This window comes from Nasonia vitripennis, chromosome 3, assembly GCF_009193385.2.
Source record: "Nasonia vitripennis strain AsymCx chromosome 3, Nvit_psr_1.1, whole genome shotgun sequence".
NCBI lineage: Eukaryota > Metazoa > Arthropoda > Insecta > Hymenoptera > Pteromalidae > Nasonia > Nasonia vitripennis.
This window is the reverse complement of record NC_045759.1, coordinates 8,602,633-8,624,972: the sequence shown is the minus strand read 5'-3', so window position 1 is coordinate 8,624,972 and position 22,340 is coordinate 8,602,633. Positions and strand designations below refer to the sequence as shown.

General features: G+C 43.3%; 1 protein-coding gene and 1 long non-coding RNA gene across 13 annotated transcripts in view; one reads left to right on the top strand and one right to left on the bottom strand.

Moving 5' to 3' along the window:
* LOC100121249 (tyrosine-protein phosphatase Lar) overlaps positions 1-22,340 on the top strand; it is a 321,079-nt gene that overhangs the window by 98,920 nt on the left and 199,819 nt on the right. For 10 of the 12 annotated variants that reach the window (XM_032598649.1, XM_032598645.1, XM_032598644.1 and 7 more), the window contains one exon: positions 15,621-15,661. The gene's annotated coding sequence lies outside the window, so the exon portion shown is untranslated. Of the gene's footprint in view, positions 1-13,642; positions 13,965-15,620; positions 15,662-22,340 lie in introns of those variants that run through there. The other 2 variants (XM_031926500.1, XM_016984525.2) reach the window with 1 other exon arrangement.
* LOC107980951 overlaps positions 14,849-22,340 on the bottom strand; it is a 42,813-nt gene continuing 35,321 nt past the window's right edge. Inside the window, exon 2 of the long non-coding RNA XR_001729078.3 lies at positions 14,849-18,427. This is a non-coding gene — a long non-coding RNA (uncharacterized LOC107980951). The remainder of the gene's footprint in view (positions 18,428-22,340) is intronic.

Here is a 22,340-nt window from a genome sequence, read left to right as displayed (position 1 = left end):
TTTGATTTTTGCGTGGGCTTATGTACTTAGGATTTAATATTTTCGTTTTATGTTAGCAACTTGCTGTGCCTGGTGTAGATCGTTTAAGGAAATTTTAGTTTAGTATTATTTTTTCATTTGCATCTCCCTGTGCACGGGGTAGGTAGATTTAAGTTTATGGGGTATATTAACATTTACGTATGATATTCAAAAGTAGTGACGTATGCGTTTTGCTTCCTCCTGGAAAAAGCTTTGCAATTCGCTATTTGCACATTGCATACAAATCGTGAACTTCTGGTACGCATCAGCCCATTTAACCACGTAGAAAGTGGCGCCGCGAACAAATTGTGAACTTCTGATGTGCATCCTATTTAACCGCGTGGTAAGTGGCACCATGATTACGTCATTGTGCACAGAGCGACTAGTAAAATTTTCAGTTTTGCTAAAACTTCATAGAAACGTATATTTGGAGTTCGAATCATACGTGTTTAGAAAATGTTCGTGCGGATGGCTGTGTGTGAATCATTTTGGATAAATTTTTTGCACAACTCAGGAACGATCTGTTAAAGTTTTACGCGCATGCACACTTTCTCCCGTGTTTACACAGGCTTGAGACAGTCTTGATACATATCTTACACGCCTTGTTTCCGAACGGCTTTTCTTCTGGGATGCGCTTTATGACCGGTCCTTTTCTAATTGCGGGCCCCTGGGTTTTCCCCGGCCCTTAGCGCGCCCCGCTCGGCTAGACAGCCATGCTTAGCGCCGCACGCCCCTGTCGCCGTCTCGTGCTCGACCCTAATAAAAGCTAATAAAAGATGTAAGTGCGAGAGAGAAAGCCTTTCCCTCCCTTAGTTCCTTTTCGACCCCCACCACTCAAAGTTTAGCGGACCCAAAGTAGTCCTATTAGAAAAAAAGATGTCGACTTATGGCTGAAAATTTTGGCGAGTGTAGCGTCTCGGGCCCAGGCTTTTCACACTAGAAAAAAATTCACCTATCCAAAATTTGATAAATAAATACACTATGATATTTAAAATATTAAGTTAAAAATTTTATATATATATATATATATATATATATATATATATATATATATATATATATAACTTGTGCTCGATATGAGCTCGCGCGCTTTTTTTCCTCTTTTGCATAGACGAGGGCTACGCGTCTTTTTGCCTCGTACGTATACGCAGGGTTTTGGTGTCTTTTGCACGCGCTTGTGCAAACAAGCTAAGCCCAAGTTTGCGAGCGAGAGAGAAAAAGACAGCTGTCCTTGAAGCGCAGAAGGAAGTACAAACAGCCTCTAATCAGTTGGCCCGCCATGTTCTACTTTTCTGACTCGGGCTAGCCGCACGTACGAGTCGGTACAGCGAAGAAGCGGAGACGTTGCTTTGCTCGTCGGGCCAAAGAGTCGCTAGCTGCCTTTGCTGGAAAATAAGCCAACTCGGAACCGTCTATCTTTGAGTGTTGTGTTAAAGAAAATAGAGAGGGTGATTCGACATCGTTAGGTTGATGCGCTTTTTATGATGTATACGCACGCGCGAAAACAAACTCGAGCTTTATCGGTGAATGACGGACAAATTATCTACACGGGAAAATCGAAAGCCAATATCTTACCGCGTCTGCCTCAACGAGCTGAAAATTCGCGTTTGGCCCTATCTCTCTTTCCTCCCTGATGTCGGAAAATAAGAATACAAAAAAGTACGAATAAAAGAAAAGAGTCAAAAAAGGGGCGACAAAAACGTAGTGTCAGAAGAGCAAGACGAGAATAAGCCATTCGAGTCCGGTGAGCGCGAGAGTGAGAGAGAGAGAGAGAGAGAGAGAGAGAGAGAATTTGCCGAAGCCTCCATTAATTAAATTCACCTCTCGCATATAGATGTGCGCATATATATATATATATATATATATATATATATATATATATATATATATATATATATATATATATATATATATATATATATATATATGTATACACACATATTTATACATAAATGAAGGATCAGAGAGCTCGCGCCGAGAGCTAAGTCATCGCGAGAGATATTGGCTGCTGCCGAAGTCGGAAGAGAGAGGTAGGGTGAGAGAAAAGAAAATCCAGCTAATAAAATTCTTACACCCCCCCCCCCCGCCGCACACTTCGTCGGGCTGCAAACGTCGCACTTTCATTCTTCGCGATAATACCTGCCGCGGGGTTATATATCATCGTCATTATCGCCGCTGCTTTATATTTATGGCTTTTCTCGTAAAATTATGGATAGACCTGTGGCATTCGCTCTAGACGTTTACTGTGCTATATACTCGCCTGCGGAGTAGTGTCTCGCGAAAGTGCGCGACGTTCGAGAGAGTGAGTATATGAAGAGCCAGCGATAAGTGTTAGGAGAGAGTAGGAATCATTTTTGTATCTTTTCGTATTATTCAAAAAAAAATTTTCATTAATTTTTGCAGTTTTAATACAACCCGGTCTCTTCGAGTCGATCTTACCTTAATAATTCCGGCAAAGCTAATACAGCAGAGGAGAGAAAAAAGGAGATGGAGGTTCTTAACTCGAATTATACGATGCTGCTATCGGGCTGAAGCGTAATCAGAAGCGTAGTAGTCGTCTGCTTATCAGTAAACACGTCTTTCCGGCAATAATGGCTTTCTTTATTAAACATCAACGCACGGCCGAGCTTAAGCAGCCTTTCTTACGGGGTAATTCGCCGGCAGTTAGGACGAGAGAGAGAGAGAGAGAGAGAGAGAGAGAGAGAGAGAGAGAGAGAGAGAGAGAGAGAGATACAAACAAAACGCGAGTATTAAAATGAAATGAGAAGAATTATAAAAGACAAACAAAAAAGAGAAAACGGCCTTATGTATAAAGCGTCGAGCGCCTGCACTCTGAAGGTTTTAAGCTTCCAGGCGTGCGTAAAACAAGTATAAACACCTTATGCATCTCTTATGCTGGATCTACTTCTTCTCTTTCCGCGCATGTGCGCGCCAGTGTCTCTCCCTTTCTTCTATTTTCTCGCATATGCAGGTGCTCTCACGCGTTATTGACCGATTTTATTGTCATATAGCTATTACACTCGAGAACAAATACTTGCTGGTTCTTTATTATTTCTTTTGCCGATTTTAATAAAATGTTTTTTGCTCGAACACCGATATCAAGTTTTCTGGGAAAATTATTAAAAGCGGCATTTTTCTTTTTTTTTAAAGAAAAAATACGTGCAATAAAATGTCGTGCTAATACTACTCCTTTATTTTGCTATTCCACGTTCTTTAATTTGCTTTCTCTCCCTCGTGCGTCGTCGTCATCTTCCTTTATCTATTCCGTCCATTTTTTTCTCTGTTTTCTCACAAGTCACTTTCGTTTTCACACTCTCCCGAGTACGCGCGTTCGCGTACTTTTCCTCATCTAAGCCTCCAGTGCTGGCAGCCGCCTCCTGAGGATACTCGCGCAAACAATCGATTTCCTCCTAGGCAGGATGAAAAACCAATAACTCCCTGGCCTTATTCAGTCACGTAAGCAAATTCCGGCGTTACTACATTTTCAGCTTGCGGAGAAATTATTAATTTTCTTCGAGGCGCGCAAGCGCGCACGACCTTTTTATTCCCATTGTACAAGCTCTTTGGAACTTTGCGAGTATGCAATTTTAGCGATAATAAATTTCGAAGGCATAAAATTCTTCTATGTGACTTTTATATTAAGGCCTGAGTAATTTGAAACTTACAGAATGCCGATGGTGGTGGTGAGTTTAAGGGCCTTTTTTGCGTAATAAATCTATCGCGCATAAGCGACTCGAATCGGACAGTTAGGTGGTTTAATGATTTATTAATAACCATAAAAAATACTTGATTTATAACTGTCGGACATTTCACACGAAAGTTTTTGTTTAATTAAAATTAAGTATGACGGCAGCTGCGAAAGGTTATTCTGAAAGCTTTCAACGAGTTTTAGAGATTTTTCATATGGTTCGCAATGTTTTTTACATTACTTTTACCAAGAATCCCTTCAACGAAAATTTAACAAATATTTCATAAGTATGAATTGCTAAAGGTCGCGCGGTAATTTAAAAAGCGAATTCCATTCGAAAGCTATATTGTTTCGTAAAAATTAAACTGCAGCAGCTGCAAAGGGGGTTGCCCGCCGAAAAGCTTTATCAAGAGCTGCGGAGAAAAATTCTCGAGCGCAAAAATCGCGGTGGAAAATCATTGCGCACGCAAAGCAATTTTAGATTGCGTCGATCCCATCGGCCGATGCCTATCCCGTTATCGCGCTAACAATGAAAAAAGAGAGCGAGTACAGCATTAGGATTTCTGCCTCGGTAAAAGGCTCGCGAAATCGAGGGGAGAGGGAGAGGGAGAAATAGAAAGAGGAAACGAAACCGAGAGGTAGAAGAGATTCAAACGGAATCGAAAATCGGATGATGGTCAAATTCTGTGCCGATGGCGAAGAGCAGCCGGCCAAACGATGGAACGAACGAACAAACGAATTCAAGAGCGAGAGAGGGAGAGAGGAAATCGTGTGGTATACGCCGAGAGGGGGATGATAGCCGAGGATAAAGACCGGAGGCTCCTCGCTAAATTGGCAAATCGTCCGACCCTCCACACACACACACACACACACACACAGAGCTGTATATGGCTGCGCGCACAAGATTCGACACTCGAATCTATTTACCCTTAGCTCGATGGTCACCGGCCATTCCCCCCTCTGGTCGACGCTTTCGCCGTTGAGTAGACACTGTCCCCATTAGACCAGACCTGATGTTGTATTCAGCATTTCCGTTATAGTCGCTGCTGTTGCAGCAGTCGAGGTGCCCAGCTCCGCAGCTGCCAGTGTGCTGCCGCTGCTATACTGTTGTTAGAATGGAAAGCTGATTAAGCTACTGCGCCTGCATTATACACGCTGTTTGGGCCGACCCGATCGAACAATTACTCTTGTCGCACTAGCCTACGACTTTTACGCGTGGCTGACTACGCGTGAGGATGATCAACTTGCTTATATTCGATTACCTTGATGAGGGTTGGAAGGACGAAGAAGAATTGTCTGGTCTGATGAGATCGCTACACTTTGGGTGAAGAGCGTCGATTGAATTAATGTTCAATCGCACATGCCTGCAGTGATGATGAGAAAAAAGATTTAATAAAAAGGGTTATTTCGAAGAGTTGAATTTTGCAATCCGATTAGCGAACTCGAGCTGCTTCCAAGAAACGTCGCGCTTCTCCTTTAACTGCGCAGTGTGCCTGCAGGTTCAATACTAATCCCGCGCTTACGTCTTTAGTATACAGAGAATACACGTGTGCAGATTTCATCTCGGGAATCCCGGCTGAATGCAGTTTTACACATCCAACGTTGGGATCTCTCTCTTGGCCTCATTTCGAAGCAGAATCCCGCGAAAAGCTTGGATAAACAAGTAATGAACCGACGGCTCGTTAACCTATCCACTGGTGCATTATTTAAATTGCTCGGATTTGAAAAAAATTAACTAAATTAAATTCAACGTAGATAATGATGTTAAAAACGAAGAGGTACACGCAAGTTTGCACCGTACAATTCAAACCGTTTGATGTTCGAGATAGATTCTCCGTTTTAATAGATTATACGTACGTCAAAACGTCGTGCGCTAATCGTCAAGCAATGAATTGTGGATGCGCGTTCAATATTTGACTCTAAGTTCCTCCATTACCACTTAAAAGCCGAATTCAATTAAATAATTAGCGTTACTTAACCAGTTTTCCGCTTTGTATTTTCATCTGTCAAGTATTTTATTCATCGAGGGGGGGGACGTCGGAGCAGATAAGGATCGATACTTTCCTAACCTGAAAAATGTATTCGATCATTCCCTAGTGCAAAAAATGTAATAAATAGTAATAAATTGTAATAAAACGTAAAAAAAATGTGAGAAATTGTACCTTTTTGTTGGATTTGGGACCTTTTTTCTCATACGTTTTTGTACACTTTCTTACATTTTCAGATTTGTTAACTTTTTTTCACATTTTATTACATTTTATTACATTTCATTACATATTTTATTCTACCGCCTAATATAGTCAATATATTTTTTTAATTAATTATTTTATAATAAAACGTAAGAATGCATAAGAAATTGTAAGAAAAAGTAAAAGGATGTAAGCAGAAGTAAAAAAATAAAAAAGTCGCCATTTTCTTATATAATATTACGCTTACAGACAATTTTTTACATTTTGTTATACTTTTTTACGTATTGTTACATTTGTCGTTTCAAAGAAGAGACCCCCATGAAATCCTGGATCAATGGATTTGCAATAAATTGTAATAAAACGTAACAAAATGTAATAAAATGTAGCAAACTGTAATAAAACGTAAAAAAGGTCCGAAATCCAACAAAAACGTAAGAAATGGTACGATTTGTTACATTTTCTTATATTTTATTACACTTTATTACATTTTTTATTTCCACTAGGGTTGCATCCAAATTCACCTCGATCGGTACAGGTATACTTTTTCGTACTTCTGTAATCAGCTTACATCCAAAAGAGATTGTGGAAACGCACCGGACAAAAAAGGGGCAAGTCCCAGAGAACATTTTCTTCAAAATAATTAAAAGCAACAACAGCTGAAAGTTCGCATGAAAATCGCGGCCGTTTTCAGCGATAACGACTCTCGCGTTACCCATCTGCAGTACAGCCGCTGAAATTTCTTTGTCCCCAGCCACAGGACGCGGCCTATACCCCGCACTGGTATAATGGCTTTTCTCCTGCTCTTACCCCGCGAGCACAGGCTAGAAGTGGGGAATGCCTGGATATTGCGACTTCCGCGCCCTAGCTTCACACAACCCTTCCTTCCTTCCTCTCACTCTCCTCCTCGTCGTCGTTCTTCTCCTATGTGCTCTCTGAGAGAAGAGGTCGAGGAGAAAGTGGGTAGAGGGGGGGGGGGCGACGTCGCGGGTAATTAATCTAGCGAATTACTGCGCGCCACCGGTTCTCTATGTACTATACACTAGGCTGCAAGCAAACCTCCTCTCCCCCTCGCTTCTCGACCGCGTGCGAGCAACGTGCTTGGGGAGCTTTGCTCGAAATTCATTTACAGAGAGTGAGAAGGGACCCCCCCGATACTTTCAGAGATATTAGTTTTCCGAAAAATTGGCGAAATGTTCCAAAGTCGCTGGTATACGGAGTAGCTGAAGATCAGACGGATCTGGAAAAAATTACTCGCAAAACTCACGCGATAGCAACGGAGCGTTTTCCGTTAATGAAATTACGAGGGAGCGCGAAGGGGTGGGCGAAGAAAGTCCTCTCGCGTTATACGAATTTGCCGCGCGTGCATAGCAGCGAGAAGTTGGAATGCTGCGAGCTTTCGCTGTACACAGCTCGCATACAGTGTGTCCAGGCTGCGAGCTAGATAACGCTTAAGACGAATCGCAAACTCATGTCAGCCGGCGTGCATTCTCGGCTCTTTGCGGAATTACACTTAAAGCTTCGCGCTTCTCTTCCTCCCCGACTGGATTCTACGACGATGCTTTCGCTTCTCTCTCTCTCTCTCTCTCTCTCTCTCTCTCTCTCTCTCTCTCTCTCTCTCTCTCTGACAACGATTTTCCAAATTTAATGCAAACTTTCCTACCCGGTAATTCCTCGCGAAAGATCCTTGATGGCGATTAACGCTGCGAAATGAAATTGTGGTTTTTTATAGAGTTCGATTAACGCTTTTACGCGGTATAACTCAATTTAAACGCGCGGTATATTGCTGTAAAATTGACGCGGGAATGAATAATGGTTCGACGTCGAAATCACGCGAGCTTTCGGTGCCGTACGCGTCGCGTACATTTTTGCCCTTGTCTACGCGAGCCAAGGTAAAAATCCTTATATTACGAGAAAACTCGTTAAAATCTATCAAAGCCTCTCTACAAGCTATACATTTATTTGGTTCATAAATGAAGTAAATAATCGGAAGGATATGCCGTTAATTAAAATTAAAGCTGAGATTGATGTGAAAACAGCATCAATGCTCGAGAGCCAGTACATAACGCATAATGGATAATAATTCATTTGGATAATTTCATATAGTCAACGCATCGATCGTCGAGCGGTTGACTGACGCGTCGTCGTGAAAATATACGCGTATAATAGCCTGAGCAAAATCGCTCGATCTCTTTGTATTTCAATTAAAAGCTTTTCGAGCGAGCTTATATAGTACCATTCGAAAGTCGGCGAAGTACGCGTTAATAAACGAGTCGCGTGACGCGAAGCAATGGCATTTGTTTTGAAAAATCCGATCGAGAATAGTGAATATTAATCTCGATCTGCGCGCGATCCTTTGATAAAACAGGAAAATTAAAATCTCATTGACTTGTCCATTAAAGCTCGCTTAGCTTCAAGTATTTCAGAGCCGAGAGCTTTGATCTCGCTTTTCAATCTCGACGTTGTTTCGAACTAATAACCTACTTTTTAGAATAATTTCTACTTGGTCTCGGCACATATCAAAAGCGTGAATAATTGATATTTTTCTATTAAAATAACAGCTAGCAGTGCAAGCGCCCTGTGCCTCTCAAAGGTTAAAAGCTCCAGAAAAAGATGTGAGTATAACCTACATCCCTCGCTCTCGCCCGCGAGAAATCTGGCTCAATGCTAATGAACAAAATCTATAATGGAGCAACCGACGTCTCTCTCTCTCTCTCTCTCTCTCTCTCTTTCTCTCTTTCTCTCTCTCTCTCTCTCTCTAGCTGGCGCGCGGACCTTTTCAACACAAATGAAGCCAGGACGAGCAGCAGAGGGGCACTAGAGCGCTCTCAAATTGCGGAGGCAGTCCCTTACACTCTCGGTGACCAATCAATCTGTAGAGGCGATTCTAACGAGCTGTTAAACTTGTTACCTATAAAAGCTGCGACATAATAGAAGATCACCGTTTCCCTGTCAAATTCGAATTCGAATCTCAATTATTCAAAGGCAAAGCTCGCGACCTGGGCTTGGTTTAAAAATTCAATTCGGAAATCCCATTCCACATACTCTATACAGTATAATATTCAAAGCATCGGGAAATTCGTTTCCCAAGCCCATCAATTTTTCTCCCCCTGCCGGAAAAAAAGAACCAACAACAAACGGCAAGCGAACACCCGAAGCATAAATTTGGCGAATTCAATAACGCGCGTGTATACTGGGCCGTACAGGGGACGTATTGCGCGGAATGACTGAGCATAAAAGAAAACTGTCGAATAAAGCGTACGCGAACAAGGAAAATGAAAATTTTCTACCGGTAAATATTCGAAGGTCGCATATACGCGCATTTATGCACTAGTGTGTAGTACACGTGTATATATATATATATATATATATATATATATATATACAGAGAGGGACGCGCAAGCAAGTCAACGGGCGCGCAGGAGCATCGATCTCGAGTTTCTCACCCCCCGGCGACGAGGACGCCCTCTGCAGGAACAAAGCTCGCTAGCCGGCCATGTGCTCGTGCCAGAGCTTCTCTGATATGTGTGCAGCTGTATATATACGGGGCTGTATCTCGCGCTGCCGCGATTAATTTCACTGTGCGCGCGGTGTCTAGTGCTTTCTGGACGACTCTTATACGTAAGGGCTGGACTGAATATCTCGCTTTGGTCGGATGTGGATGATGAGAGATGCTATGGTGGATCGTTATACTTTCTTTCGTTAATTTCGTTCAATTTGAAAAGCGAGAATTGCCGTACGACAGACAAATATTGTTATTTTACGCATATTACTTATAACTAACGCGCGAAATCCCCGTAACGCGAAAAAATAGTTAATCCCAGCACTTATCCACTGAGTGTTATACAAAAATATAAGGACTCGACAAGCAACAACGCTACAGCGTCTGTAATAATAAAACTATATGCATATAACATATTCCTCTTCCAGAAACGCGGTTCAGCGCAGCTCGTACGAATAATGAAACAACTTCATTCGCTAACCCTGTAATCAGATTTGTCAACGTCTGATTCACTTTGAGGGATCAATCTACTAATTTGTGAAACGCTCGCGTTCTTCGCGTAATGCACTGTCAACATTCTATTATCGAAATAAAATTATGACGTTAATTAGCGGGTTCCTCATTCGCGTTGAAAAAACGCAGACAATACATCGACGCTATCCCCTCTCGACAAGCGCTGCACGGCTCGATTTATGCACAGTAATCACTTAACTTATCCAGTATCGATACTTATATACACCTTCGCTGGAGAAACCGAGCAAAATCTAGCGATATCGCAGGCTCAATAGGGCTCTCTAAATAACCGCACCCTCGACGCATTCGTCCAAATTATATTAGCACACTAGATCCCCCGCAAGATCTCGAAGATACATAAGTCTATATCTCCTTCTAACTCGTGCTTCTGCCCCCGTTCGACTGAATGCCCGTGGATACACACACACACATATACAGTATAAGGCTGTATATATAGATATAGATATAGCCGATACGCGGGCCTTTTCCGCGGCGCGCTCGATCGACGAGCGGGGGCGCGCAAAAAGAAGCGGGCAATCGAGCTCGAAGAAAAAACTCGGCGAATAAAGGGAAGTTTGATTTCCCAGGAGGCAAATGAAACCTCAAACGCCGGTCGCTCCTTCTGCAGCCGCCGCCGCCACCGCGCGCGGCGGTCCTTTATTCTTTTCCCCGCGCGCCTCTTGCGCGCCCTCTCGGCTTTATGTTATACGATGCCGCGCGCGATGAATTTATACACGTGGCGTATATTTACGTGCTTGTATAACGCGATATATGTATAGTATATGTTGTATAGGATGAGATAGAGAGTAGAAAGTTGGATCGATATTGCGGAGTAGCTGAACGGTGCAGGAATACGGACAATTAGGTGCGGATGAATTTTGCCGAACGACCAACCGACGATCGCCGGGGAATTTAGCGCCAATGTTTTCGCCAAAACGTCCGATTTCGTATGAATGTCAGCTTTTTGTGTACTTTATTACGGACGGAGCTTGGTTACACGGAATCATCATAGCCGTTGGGATGTGAGCGAGTGGAGTGGAGTTTATCGAATCGCTGGACACGGTTCACTTTAATTCTGATAATTGCATTAGAATGATTCTGTAGAGAGAGAGAGAGAGAGAGAGAGAGAGAGAGAGAGAGAGAGAGAGAGAGAGAGAGAGAGACTCGAGTGCGTGTGAATACTTGTGCCTTTTTTCATCGCATAGTGCATAAACCCTCCCGGACTCTTGAACTTTTTTCCAAGCTTTAACCTGATACTCAAACTGAGCTCGTGATACCTCGCAATGTATACATTTACCTGGTTCTCTTTTTCATCCCTCGCATACCTTAGCGCGCCCGGTTTCTTCTCGTTGTACACAAAGAGTTGGAAGCTCCGTTTTTCGTATTTTTTTTCGACGATCTTTCGCGTTTTCCATTCGAAGAAGCTTTGCAGTTCTTTGCAGTCTCATTATTTATATTAATCATTTTCATTTACGAAATTATCGTACTTACACGACGTTAAATTTTTTGAACACATATAACTAGAATTTTCAACTTTGCAAAATACGTTCATAATTTTTTATTTTAACGCAGACATTTATAGCCAACACATCTCGCGCTCGGCCGTAAAACCAGCGCTATAATAACTCATGTATCTTTAATTAGAAAAAGCGCAGGTTAGTAGTAGTAGGCGAAACATTTTCCGGATTCTTTGAAATCCCCTGAAATATAATGCCGCCGGCGCCGCACTTTCCCGAATTACAGCGCGAAAAGCGCATTCTTAACACTCGCCCCGCTTATATCTGCGCTTTCACATACAAAACACACACACACTAACGACAGCCAAGCATATACATAAATCTAACGAAATAACAACAAAATTGTATAATCCGAAAAAACAAGAATCGCGTTACAAGCACAGCAATTATAGCTCTCCCTTGGCGCGCGGAAAAGCTCGCATAAACTGAAAATATACAAACCGCACTTTCCCTGCGGCACACATTATTCGCGGAACTTACCCGCGCGCGTTTCGTTTATACTCTCCGCCTTTTTATTTTCGCGAGTCTTCCTCTCTCGAACTGCAGCGAGAGCTCGCGCTAATTCGTATAATCCCGCTAAGATTCTTGCGATATAGCTGCGTTTCCAGCTGACTCTCTGTATGCGCATACGAGAAAGGCGGTGGACGGCGCGCTCTCGCAAGTGCCAGGCCCGAGTTTAAGGAGAGATCGCGATTACCCCGTTTATATGCCGGCCGTTTTTCTCCCTCGCCAGCGACAAAAAAAAAATGTATATATAGAACGAGAGCTTTTTTCCCTCCGCGAGTATTGCAAAGGGCTGTTTTGATGTGTATCGCGTGCGCGACGTGCATCTATGCTCTATATAGGCTTTTAGAACGCGCTCTAAGGTTCGATTATTGGCTTGAATTTTTCATCGCTTAAATTTCGTATTCCAGATATAATTAACAGATTCATCAAGCGTAATTATACGTGTTGCATGATTAACCCCCCTAGAGCCCGAGCTAGATGGTGCAACGAGATTTCCTTTTCGACGTGATTACGTAACGCTGCCGTACTTAAATTTTGCAGCTTTTATTGTTAAATCGAACTCTCTCGAATCACGTATGCTTCTTCGATTTAAAAAGAGCGCATATGGTTAGAGATTTGTGCAGTTTTTATTATAATTAAAAGGTAGAATACAACGCTTCGAAGCAAATCCCCGCATATAACGTGCCAGTCATACTGCGGGAAAATGCAAGGGCTCGTAATGAGGGGCCAGTTTTTATAGAGCGACCATTACGTTTGGCCTTGGTACGTCGTCGTCGAGTTGACTTTCTTGCGTGATCCCCCGGCGACAAGCGCGTATATAAGCGCAAGCGCAGCGACATGCAAAGCCGCGCGCGTTACTGACTTGCGCGGGCAATATTTACATATTAAATAAGATTTGCGGGTCAAGACTATAAAAAAATAAGGCGGATATCTCGAATTGCACGTATTATATAATAATGGCGCGTATGTATAGCTAGATTGGGAAACTCGTTAAATAATGCGGACTTTATCGGATATCATGTCGTTATAATAATATCTTATTAGTGTGACAATGTGAGATTTTAACTTGCGTAAGTTATTGCATGATTTGCGACTAATTATTTCCGTCGAGCCGTCGATGTCCGGCTGCAATAATGATGCTCTGTAATTTATTAACGAACAATTTTAATTCGCTTTTAATATTCGTTTCTTTCGTTATCGGGAAACACAGTGGTGTGTTTTAAAAGTGGTACGTGAAATTGCTGTATAACTCAAATACGTCGAAGAAGGCAAATTGCCTCAAAAATTAATCAAAGAATCTTAAAGAACTACGTTGAATCGAAATACCGAAGAAGTCGCTGAATATTTGAATACCGAGCGAGAATAAAAACGAAATTAATATTCCAACACCCGATAGCAAAAGATGTAATCCGCTCCAATATTTACTCCATCCGTCAATAATAATAACAACAAGCAAAAATAAACTCTCGCAACAGTCTCGAACGCGCGCTTTCTCCGAGGAAAGCGTCGTGACCTACCTTACCGACGCCGTGTCTCGGGGTTACCGACCGCAAACACCATAATCCGCCGTCGCCGCTCTTTCTCCGTTGCACTATGTGCGAGCCGCCCCCGCAAACACTGGGCGCGCTCCCATCGCTTTCTCTCTCTCTCTCTCTCTCTCTCTCTCTCTCTCTCTCTCTCTCTCTCTCTCTCTCTCTCTTCTCGATGCTCTCGGCAACATGGCCGCCCAGTGTTGACCCTACCATGGCGATGCTCTCTCGCTATAGTCTGTAACTTTTTCTATAAAGCCGCGACTGCTTCGAGTGTCGTTTTTTTCTACCTTCGTACAAGATTTTCTACTCAAACCGTTAACTCGGCCCTCTGCCTCGTGCCTCGAGTCCTGCACCAGTGCGACGGGATGTCCGGACAGGAGGAACGCGACGACAAGTGCCTACTCCGCGACGAGATGTGAGAGAGAGTCTGTTGCCGTTCGTCTCTCTCTTGCTATCTCTCTTGCTCCCCGCCGTTCATCGGCGGCGTCGACGAGCGAGAAAGTGAGTTTTCTTCGTGCACTGAGTGCGACTATTTTGTGGTTATATTATACGTTGTGTATATGTGTTGATCTATGAGATCGAGCATCGTCGAGGGGACGATTGTTCGCGGACCTGGTGCGCGCAATCGGAGCGGGTTGCCATGGTTACGCTTTTCTCGAACGTCTTGTGCAGATGACTGACAAGACTCGTATGTGGTCTGCGTGATGGATCCCCTGGCGATGCTGTCCAGTCGAGGTGGAACGGGCTAACCTCCGCCCTTCGAGTTTTTCCTTTTTCCCCCCTTGTTTGTGTGCAAGGGCTGTAGGGCCGACATTTTCTCGACTTACTTGGTCAATCTTTTCTATTGTTTACGTTTGACAATTGAAGTCAGTGCAGTGGATTTTAGCACGGAATGTTCAACAGTTTGTAGGAGCTTGTTTGTAAACAAGCTGGGTCATGATTAACTTTAGTAGTTTGACAGTTTGGTTTTGATCTAGCTTTGATGTAGGAGGTCTGAAAACAGTACTTTACCAAAGATTATTAGTAGCTTGTTAAGTTCTGGCATGCTCAGTCGAAAGAAGGTAGTGGTCGCTATTCAACTTGTCGCTTGATTGTTGAACACGAGTGATTTGCATTTAATACGTGCTGAGTGATGTGCTTTCATGCATAATAATAATAATGTTTGTATAGCGCGAACGCAACAAAATAATAAGTGCTGTGTCAGCGTATACTTACTGCAATTAGTTTTCTTTGTACACAGAAACTTTGTAATATACAACTTTCATTGTACACTGTCTATCTGTGCAAAGTTTTTAATTAAAATATATCTAGTGTGGGCGTTTTCAAAAGGTGTTGGGCATACTTGCGTGACAGATATATTAATTTTAATAAACTGTGAAACTGAATAGTTGTGGTAGTTATTTTTATTGTAAGAGTTGATAACTCAGTTGAAATTTGACCAATTTTCATAATGACTACCTGAACGATAATGCTCAATTTAGTACTCAGAGGAGTCTTGTATCCTTTCGTATGAACAAAATGAGTTGGCACTTTTCTTTTTTTTGTAAAATTTATTTACAATATGATACATAACAAGTTTTGTATAAAAGTTGTCATTTACTGTCAAACATACTGTCAGTTATTTTTTAAACATGTTTTCTGATTTCCAAATACGCTTGTTGTTCTATCTTTGAAAAAGTCTTCTTAAACACTTTTAGTACTAGATGCCATCAAATATGCGTTGCTTTCGATGATGTCAAATCCAACGATATTTCTTTACCAACTAAAAAGGGGTATCTCAATGTAATTATGGTATCTTAATGTAGTTAACCACTGATTTTAGAAGGTTATACATTATTTTTCAAAGCTTTGTCAATTAATAGATTGCAAAAAAGAAACCTTACAACTTATTATTATTACAAAAGATTTTAAGGAAATTATTCTGCATAAAGTCATTGAGGAAGTTATATTTTATTTCATGAAAATGAAATACAAACGATTTGAATTGAATTTGTTTTCTATATGTATGTATAAGTGTCTATGAGAAATATAATTTTGATGCATGAACGAAATTTAACATGAAATACAATACACAGATGTTGAATGACATTTATATCGTTAATTAAAATATTGTTGAATCATACAAAAGTAACATTTTTATTATTTTTTCTTTTTCAGGCGTATCAAACTAATTGGAAGCTCAACGTAATTTAATACAGGTGTGTAATATAAATTGCATGGATTCAATATGTCCCATAATTGAAACAATATCAATTTATAACAAATAGAGGACGTATAACAATGGGTAACTATACATTCCTCACATTATACAAAGAGTAATCAATCATCATTTCAATTGTCATAGACGAATAACTTTCCGCCTTCTAGGTAGCGTTAGGACAGAGTTATCTCTCTTGATTAACAAACAATCTTCCAACGTTGACATTGTGCAAATCAGCGCGCGCAAAAGCGATAGAAGGGCTCGCCACGTCTTTTTTCCTTTTGAATTCGACTCAAATGCGGGAATACCGCAGCAGCAGCAAAGAGAGAGACAGAGGGAGAGAGGGAACTTTTTGAACCGCAAACGACTCGCGAAACGCGCACCTATAGCACACTCTAGCCCGTATTCGCACAGTCTCCATTATTCGTGTCGTTATTAAAACCGCGAATGTTCCCGCATCTGCTTTTAAGGTTCTGGCCATTATTTCGCGCGCGCCTTCTTTTTTTCATCCTCTACGGCTTTTCTCACTCGAACCACTTGAAAACCGCGCGCTCACCATTGAGAGGATATCGACTGCCTTATACGAGCGCGCTATGTATATATCGGTTTTCTTTGCGCAAAAACGTTTTACGATCTATACTCGAAACGCTATCTTTTAACCCGATTGATTCGGAACGTCGCCAGAGGCCAAGTTTGAAATTCTTCCGATATTTCAGACGTGTATTTACGTATGAGTACTACAAAACTCTGTGTGAGTCGAATCAATCCTTCGCGTGTATATAATGCTTAGCCGTTGTTAAATCGGAACGCTGTCGCGATAATTAAAATTATTCCGGGGGCATAGAGAGAGCATAGCGCGCATGTCGAATTCTCGCGCTCTGACCATCAGCGAATTGCGGAGACGATTCCGATGCTAATTCGCGTGTCGTCGATCATGCGCCCGGTAATTTCGCTATAGCACCGGGTCGAGCATACATTACGCGCGCAATGGCTCTAACAAACGTCAACCGCAAATAGAACGAGATATTCGCGCTCTCTCGCGCGCAATGCGATCTTGGCTGTGCTTGTGTTTATCTGCGTGTGCGTTTTTTCTGCTTCTCTCTCGCTCGCTCGCTCGCTCGCGTTCTCCCCTTCAACATGAGTGTGCAAACCGTATTGCCAGCATCCACACGTGACTGATTACACATCGCATGAGCACAATGCGCCTCATTCGCTTTTTTGCGGTCTCTCTCTCTCTCTCTCTCTCTCTCTCTCTCTCTCGCTCGCTTGTTTAATTATACCCCTTTTCAGGCTTAATTTAGCTATGGGCTTTTATTTCTTTATCCTAACAACGAATTGCGTTTCCGAACGCGCTGACAATGGCTGACGAGCAGCGACGTGTATTTATTTATTACGCTGCGGTTAACTTTGCTTTTTCGTTTCGTTGCATGCGCGAGAATTCGTCGTTCACATTTTATAAAGTTTAATTGATTTTTCTCCCACGTCGAAAAGGTACGATTGTTCTGTTTGTTCGTCGCACTATTTTTTATACATTTCTGAAAATGTCAACCCCAGTTCGCTCTTCTACATCTGCCAAATTATAACCAACGCGTTTTCACTCTCCATCAACACACAGCGTACAAACTTGTTAACAACATTCGTTTCAGAAAAATCACAGGCAGCTGCAACTCCGTACCGACCCTCGCACACGGAATCGTTACTTTATCAGCCCTCGTGAAAATTGCTCCCCTCACCGGGGCTGGTTGGCTTACCGTCGACAGAGTTTCATCCCTCCTGCATTACCGACTGTCGCGCTACCCTTGCCGACCATAGTCACGGGCACTGGCGGTAGATAATAGCTTATCCGGCGGTGGTCACTTTCCCTCCGCGATCTGCTTGATTTCCAGTCGTGGGGGTGGAGAGAAGAGTCGAATCGTTCGGTGTTAACGCCGCACCTGCAACGATTTACCAGTTGTAGAATTGTTCCTCGTCGACGCTATTCGCCTCGATTGCCAAACAAGCGCGCTTGTTTAACACTAATTGAGAATGACTCTTTGTAAGCTTCTACAATCGAACAAACGTTTCTCGTTTTCAACTGTGTCATCGCGCGGAACAAACACTCATGCATTTTGCAAACACGGCATTTATATACAACAAAACGCGAGTCGTCCTTTTATATCCGCTGTATATAGTCAACGTTCGGAGGCAACTGTCGCTTATAACTATCGAAAAAGCAAAAATACGTGTGCACACTGTATTTGAGAGCGAGAGAAAGCTCGAACGAGTATACAGAGCAGCATGCTCAGCCGCGCGCTCAAAACTTTTCGCATTGACCTCGCATAATTCTCCCGTTCTCGCCGTGCGAACAATGTACAAACAGTTATACCTACGGATGCAGCAGCTGCTGCTGTTGCGGTGTATATACATGTATACACAGGTCGAACGGATTCGATGCATGTCATCTCTCTCTCTCTCTCTCTCTCTCTCTCTCTCTCTCTCTCTCTCTCTCTCTCTCTCTCACACTCCTCTTCTCCCGCATGATCACAAGGCCAGAAAGAAATGGCTCTGCGCCCGTCAAATATGGCATTCACCGCCGCTCCGGATAGTTTTTCTCCTGTCTCTCTCTCGTATCCTCCTTTCTCGCGCGCCGATGCTGCACTCTTCCTCCCACGCGTCGTCCTCCTGACATTTTAAACTGGTTTCACGGACACTCACAGCTGAAACCTCGGCAATCTAGCCGACTTTTTTCCCCAGTCCTTCGGCGAGCGTCCATCTGCGCTGTGTCCTGCAATAAAAACCGAGAAATATCGTTACACAGGATTTGCAAAAATTGCGTGCAAGTTTTCTTATTCTGATCTACATCCAAGTTACAACTGTTAATGTCGAGCGAGAGGAAGAGAGAAGCTCGAAAACTTCTTTATTCCGTGGCCGATCTTGATATAAAAGAACCACTGTTTCTGTTTGTTTAAGGCTCGCGGGGATAGAGAGAAAGCTCTCGAGTTTTATATATATAGCAGCCGAGCGAAATGAAAGAAGGGAAAAGGCGCGGGCTTGAAAAAGCCGCGGAGTGGAAAAAACGGGGGGCGAGCCAAGTGAATTGCGATGAAAAAACAAGCTTCGAGAAATAAGCAAGAAGAGGGGGAGGAGAGAGGGCGAAAGAGCGCCGGAGCAACTGACCGCGAAGCAATGAGCGCCTACTTTTTGTTGCTTTGTTTTTACTACTTCTTCTCTTTTTTTCGCGTATTCTTTATGCCTTTTCTTTCGCCCACCCATACACAGCTGCGCGAAAGATCGAGCGCGCTCATTTGTTCATTACAGACTTAGCCGCGAGTGCAAGTCCAGCCGATGGTTTTTCACCTAACTTTTTTTGCAAGTTCATTTCAGCGCAAGATATCGAACCTAACATAAAAACGATTCTCGAAAACATCGGAGATTCGCTCTATTACGCGTAAAGATTGGTGACACAGGGAAGCTATATATGCTTCGCTATATCGACGGCTCAGTGTCTTTGTGTAATAAAATCGGCACAGGCAAACTCCCTCTGCGTTTTCGTTATATACACACGCACGAGCGAATGTATATCCGAGCTCTCGGGATTGCGAAACGCAGACAGAGGGGGTTATGTTTGTTATATAACTACCGGGAGAGAGACGCCGAGACAAGGCGACACTCGCTAATGACGTTAATGATCCCGCGATTACTTACGCTCCTGACGTATACTCGTACTCGCGCGCGTATGGCAGACGTACCGTACGCCCGAGCATAAACCACGTAGACTGAAAATTAAGCAAGCACTCAAGAGAGAGGGGGGACAGAGGGGGGGGGTAGAGCATGTCTACCTAAATCTACACTAGCGTCGCTCGCGTTTTACATGCACGATGCATATGTGTGTATGAATACAAGCCGCTGTTATACTACCTTTTTACTCGACTAACTTTCTCTAGCTGTTGAATTGCGCGCTTCAACTGCATGGATTTTGTTTCGGAGAGAATATTAACGGAGAGACTTGGTCGACATTTTAATGACCTCTCAGACACATCGAGTGCAAAAGCAGAGAGAGTTGCGCTTGAAGAAGTTAAGCACAGTTGGAATACGATTTCATAACTCACGGTTTGTCGCTCTCTGCTCGCTTTCTTATGCGCTGCTCGATAACTTTATCAATTCAAATAATCCCACAGGAAATATTGAAGCGAGTGTGGCGAGCGGCCTCCCCTCGCTTGTTATGGTAATTGAAACGGTCTCTTGTGAGTAAAAAGAGCAGACGGGGCCCAAAAAATATATGCTTCGTCTCTGGTCTCGAGCCTCCGAAAGTTTTATTTATTGCATAACGTTTTACTTTTTCTAACTTCAAACAAACTCTAAAAGTGAAAAAAAATAGGATCGCGATTTACTAAAGCTTGAGGTTTTTTATTACTCTCGATCCTTTCTCCTCCTCCCGTCCGATAAGCCATCGATTACCCACTGCTTGCACCTACATAAACTCTGAATCTTTTTATCTCCTCGCGGACGATTATTTGTTTTATTTAACTGGTAAGGTCACATCAATGCGCCATATCTGTATTTTTGCGGGGTCGAGCTTCAGATACACATACACACACACACGCGCGGACACATATCCGGGACTGGCCTGGATTTATTTTAACTCCAGCACTGCGGCAGCCCCACGGGGCTTTTAACAAACCCGCTTCGATCCCTGCAACGAGGAGAAAATATCTCGCGCTTCGAGGCGTCACGTACCTGTGCCAGACCACCAGCAGCAGCAGCAGCCGCAGCCATGGATTTATCTCGCGCTCCGCGAAACTTATATTTTATACTGTCGATCGCGGCTTAACGCGTAGCCAACCGTATCGTAAAAGCGAAAAGAAGTAGTGGCGGAGCGTTTTGCTCGCTGCGCTTTTTTTCCTTTCCTTCCTTTTTCCCGAATATCCCTTCGTTCGCTTGCGCGGACCTTTTTTTCATTTTTGCCCCGCAGCGGTACTCCGTGCTCGGCTATTGTTTCGCTCGTGCATTACGTTCGGCGTTGTTCGTATATTACAAATGAATCTAAAGCTTTTTCAAAATTCGCCATCAATTCCAGCGGATTTTTAACGAACGACGATAGGGGAAAGGAGCGCGTACTGCGCATTAGAATTAGAGCCGGACAAACGAGCACAGGTATAATCGAGAATTGACGAGTGGACACGGATCGCATTATGAAGCTTATGGGTCCCGAAGCATCGAAGCGACGATCTTCAGATTACGAACAATGTGTCCATCGGCAAGAGGGGTGGCACACATATCGCGCAAAACTATCCGCGTAAGTGTGAGAGAGTGTGGTCGCGTGTAGAGAGAGGAGGGGGCCGGTGCTGCTAGTGCTGCTGCACTCAGACCAATGAATCTCCGGGCCAGTGGCCCGAAAATGCCTCCGTGCGCACAGTCTTCGCCCGGCTGAGCGAGAACAGCGGACATTAGCCCTGATTAGGACATGCGATTGACGTTTCGTAATCCCCTCGGTGGAGCTGGGCAAGTCCCGAGTGCATCGAAAGTGAGACAGAGAGACATACACACGCGCGTACACACACACACGCGCGCGCATTAAGCCAACGAAGACTATAACGGTATTAGAGTGGTAGACTCACACACGCTCTCTCTCTCTCTCTCTCTCTCTCTCTCTCTCTCTCTCTATAGCGCGTTAGAACGCCCTGGAACCATGCAATCATTGGCACGCAAGAGTGTACCCAGTGTTGCACTCCCTCCCCCCTCACCCCTCCCGAGTGGGTACTCCGCTGCTTGTCGCTTGGTGCTTCTCTAGCCAACTATACACACCCCTTTATAGGAGCTAATGTACGCGATTCTGGCAACAGGGTATATATTGATTCCCTGGCTACACACTCCTCTCTCTCTCTCTCTCTCGCTCTCTCTGCTCCTCTTTATACGCAAGCGAGGACGTATAGTCGTGCAGCGCCCTAATCTAATCAAACTGGCAGAAGCCGTGTGCTCGTTGCTGGTCTATCAACTGACCGAGACAACTCTCGTAAGTAGCTTTGTTTCAGTCCGCTTGATCGAACTGGAATGTGATGAAATAATTTATCAGAGTCGATCTTCCGCAGAGGACACATATCTTTTTAGCGGGTATTTTGAGTAACCGGAATGTTGTGGATAATGAAGCAAAACCTCCATTTCCTCTGAGTTCATCGCATATTCATTAATCGAAGTGGATTATTTCCAAGTCATGGATCTCATCGAAATTTGTTGGGGACTACGCTTCAAAGTGATATTTCTTTAATTATGTAAGAGCTTTGAATTCGATGAATCCAAAATAGCGTGCTCCTGCCAGTTTCTCGGTATTATCGATCCTCTTTTCCTTGGATCGTCAATAATTCACCGGTTCACTCGTGGCTGCGTTTAAATTTAACCCCAGTAGCAGACCATCATTGAATAATTTACATTCGAGCAATCCTTTCATGCGTTCGTCATTCATTAGCACGATCCGCAAATGAAATGATTAACCAACGATACTCTTTGCATCGCGCACGAATAACCAATTCCAACCGCCTCAAGTTAAATATTTTGTTTTTTTTCTTGTGTCACGTAGAATGACTGATGAATAGATCGCGATTAATCAGTCGCGCGTATAGTCATTTCTCCTCCTCGCTTATACTTCACCTTTCCTTTTTTTCCATTAAAAACACTCGCGCGCTGGACGTACGGCGTTTCCG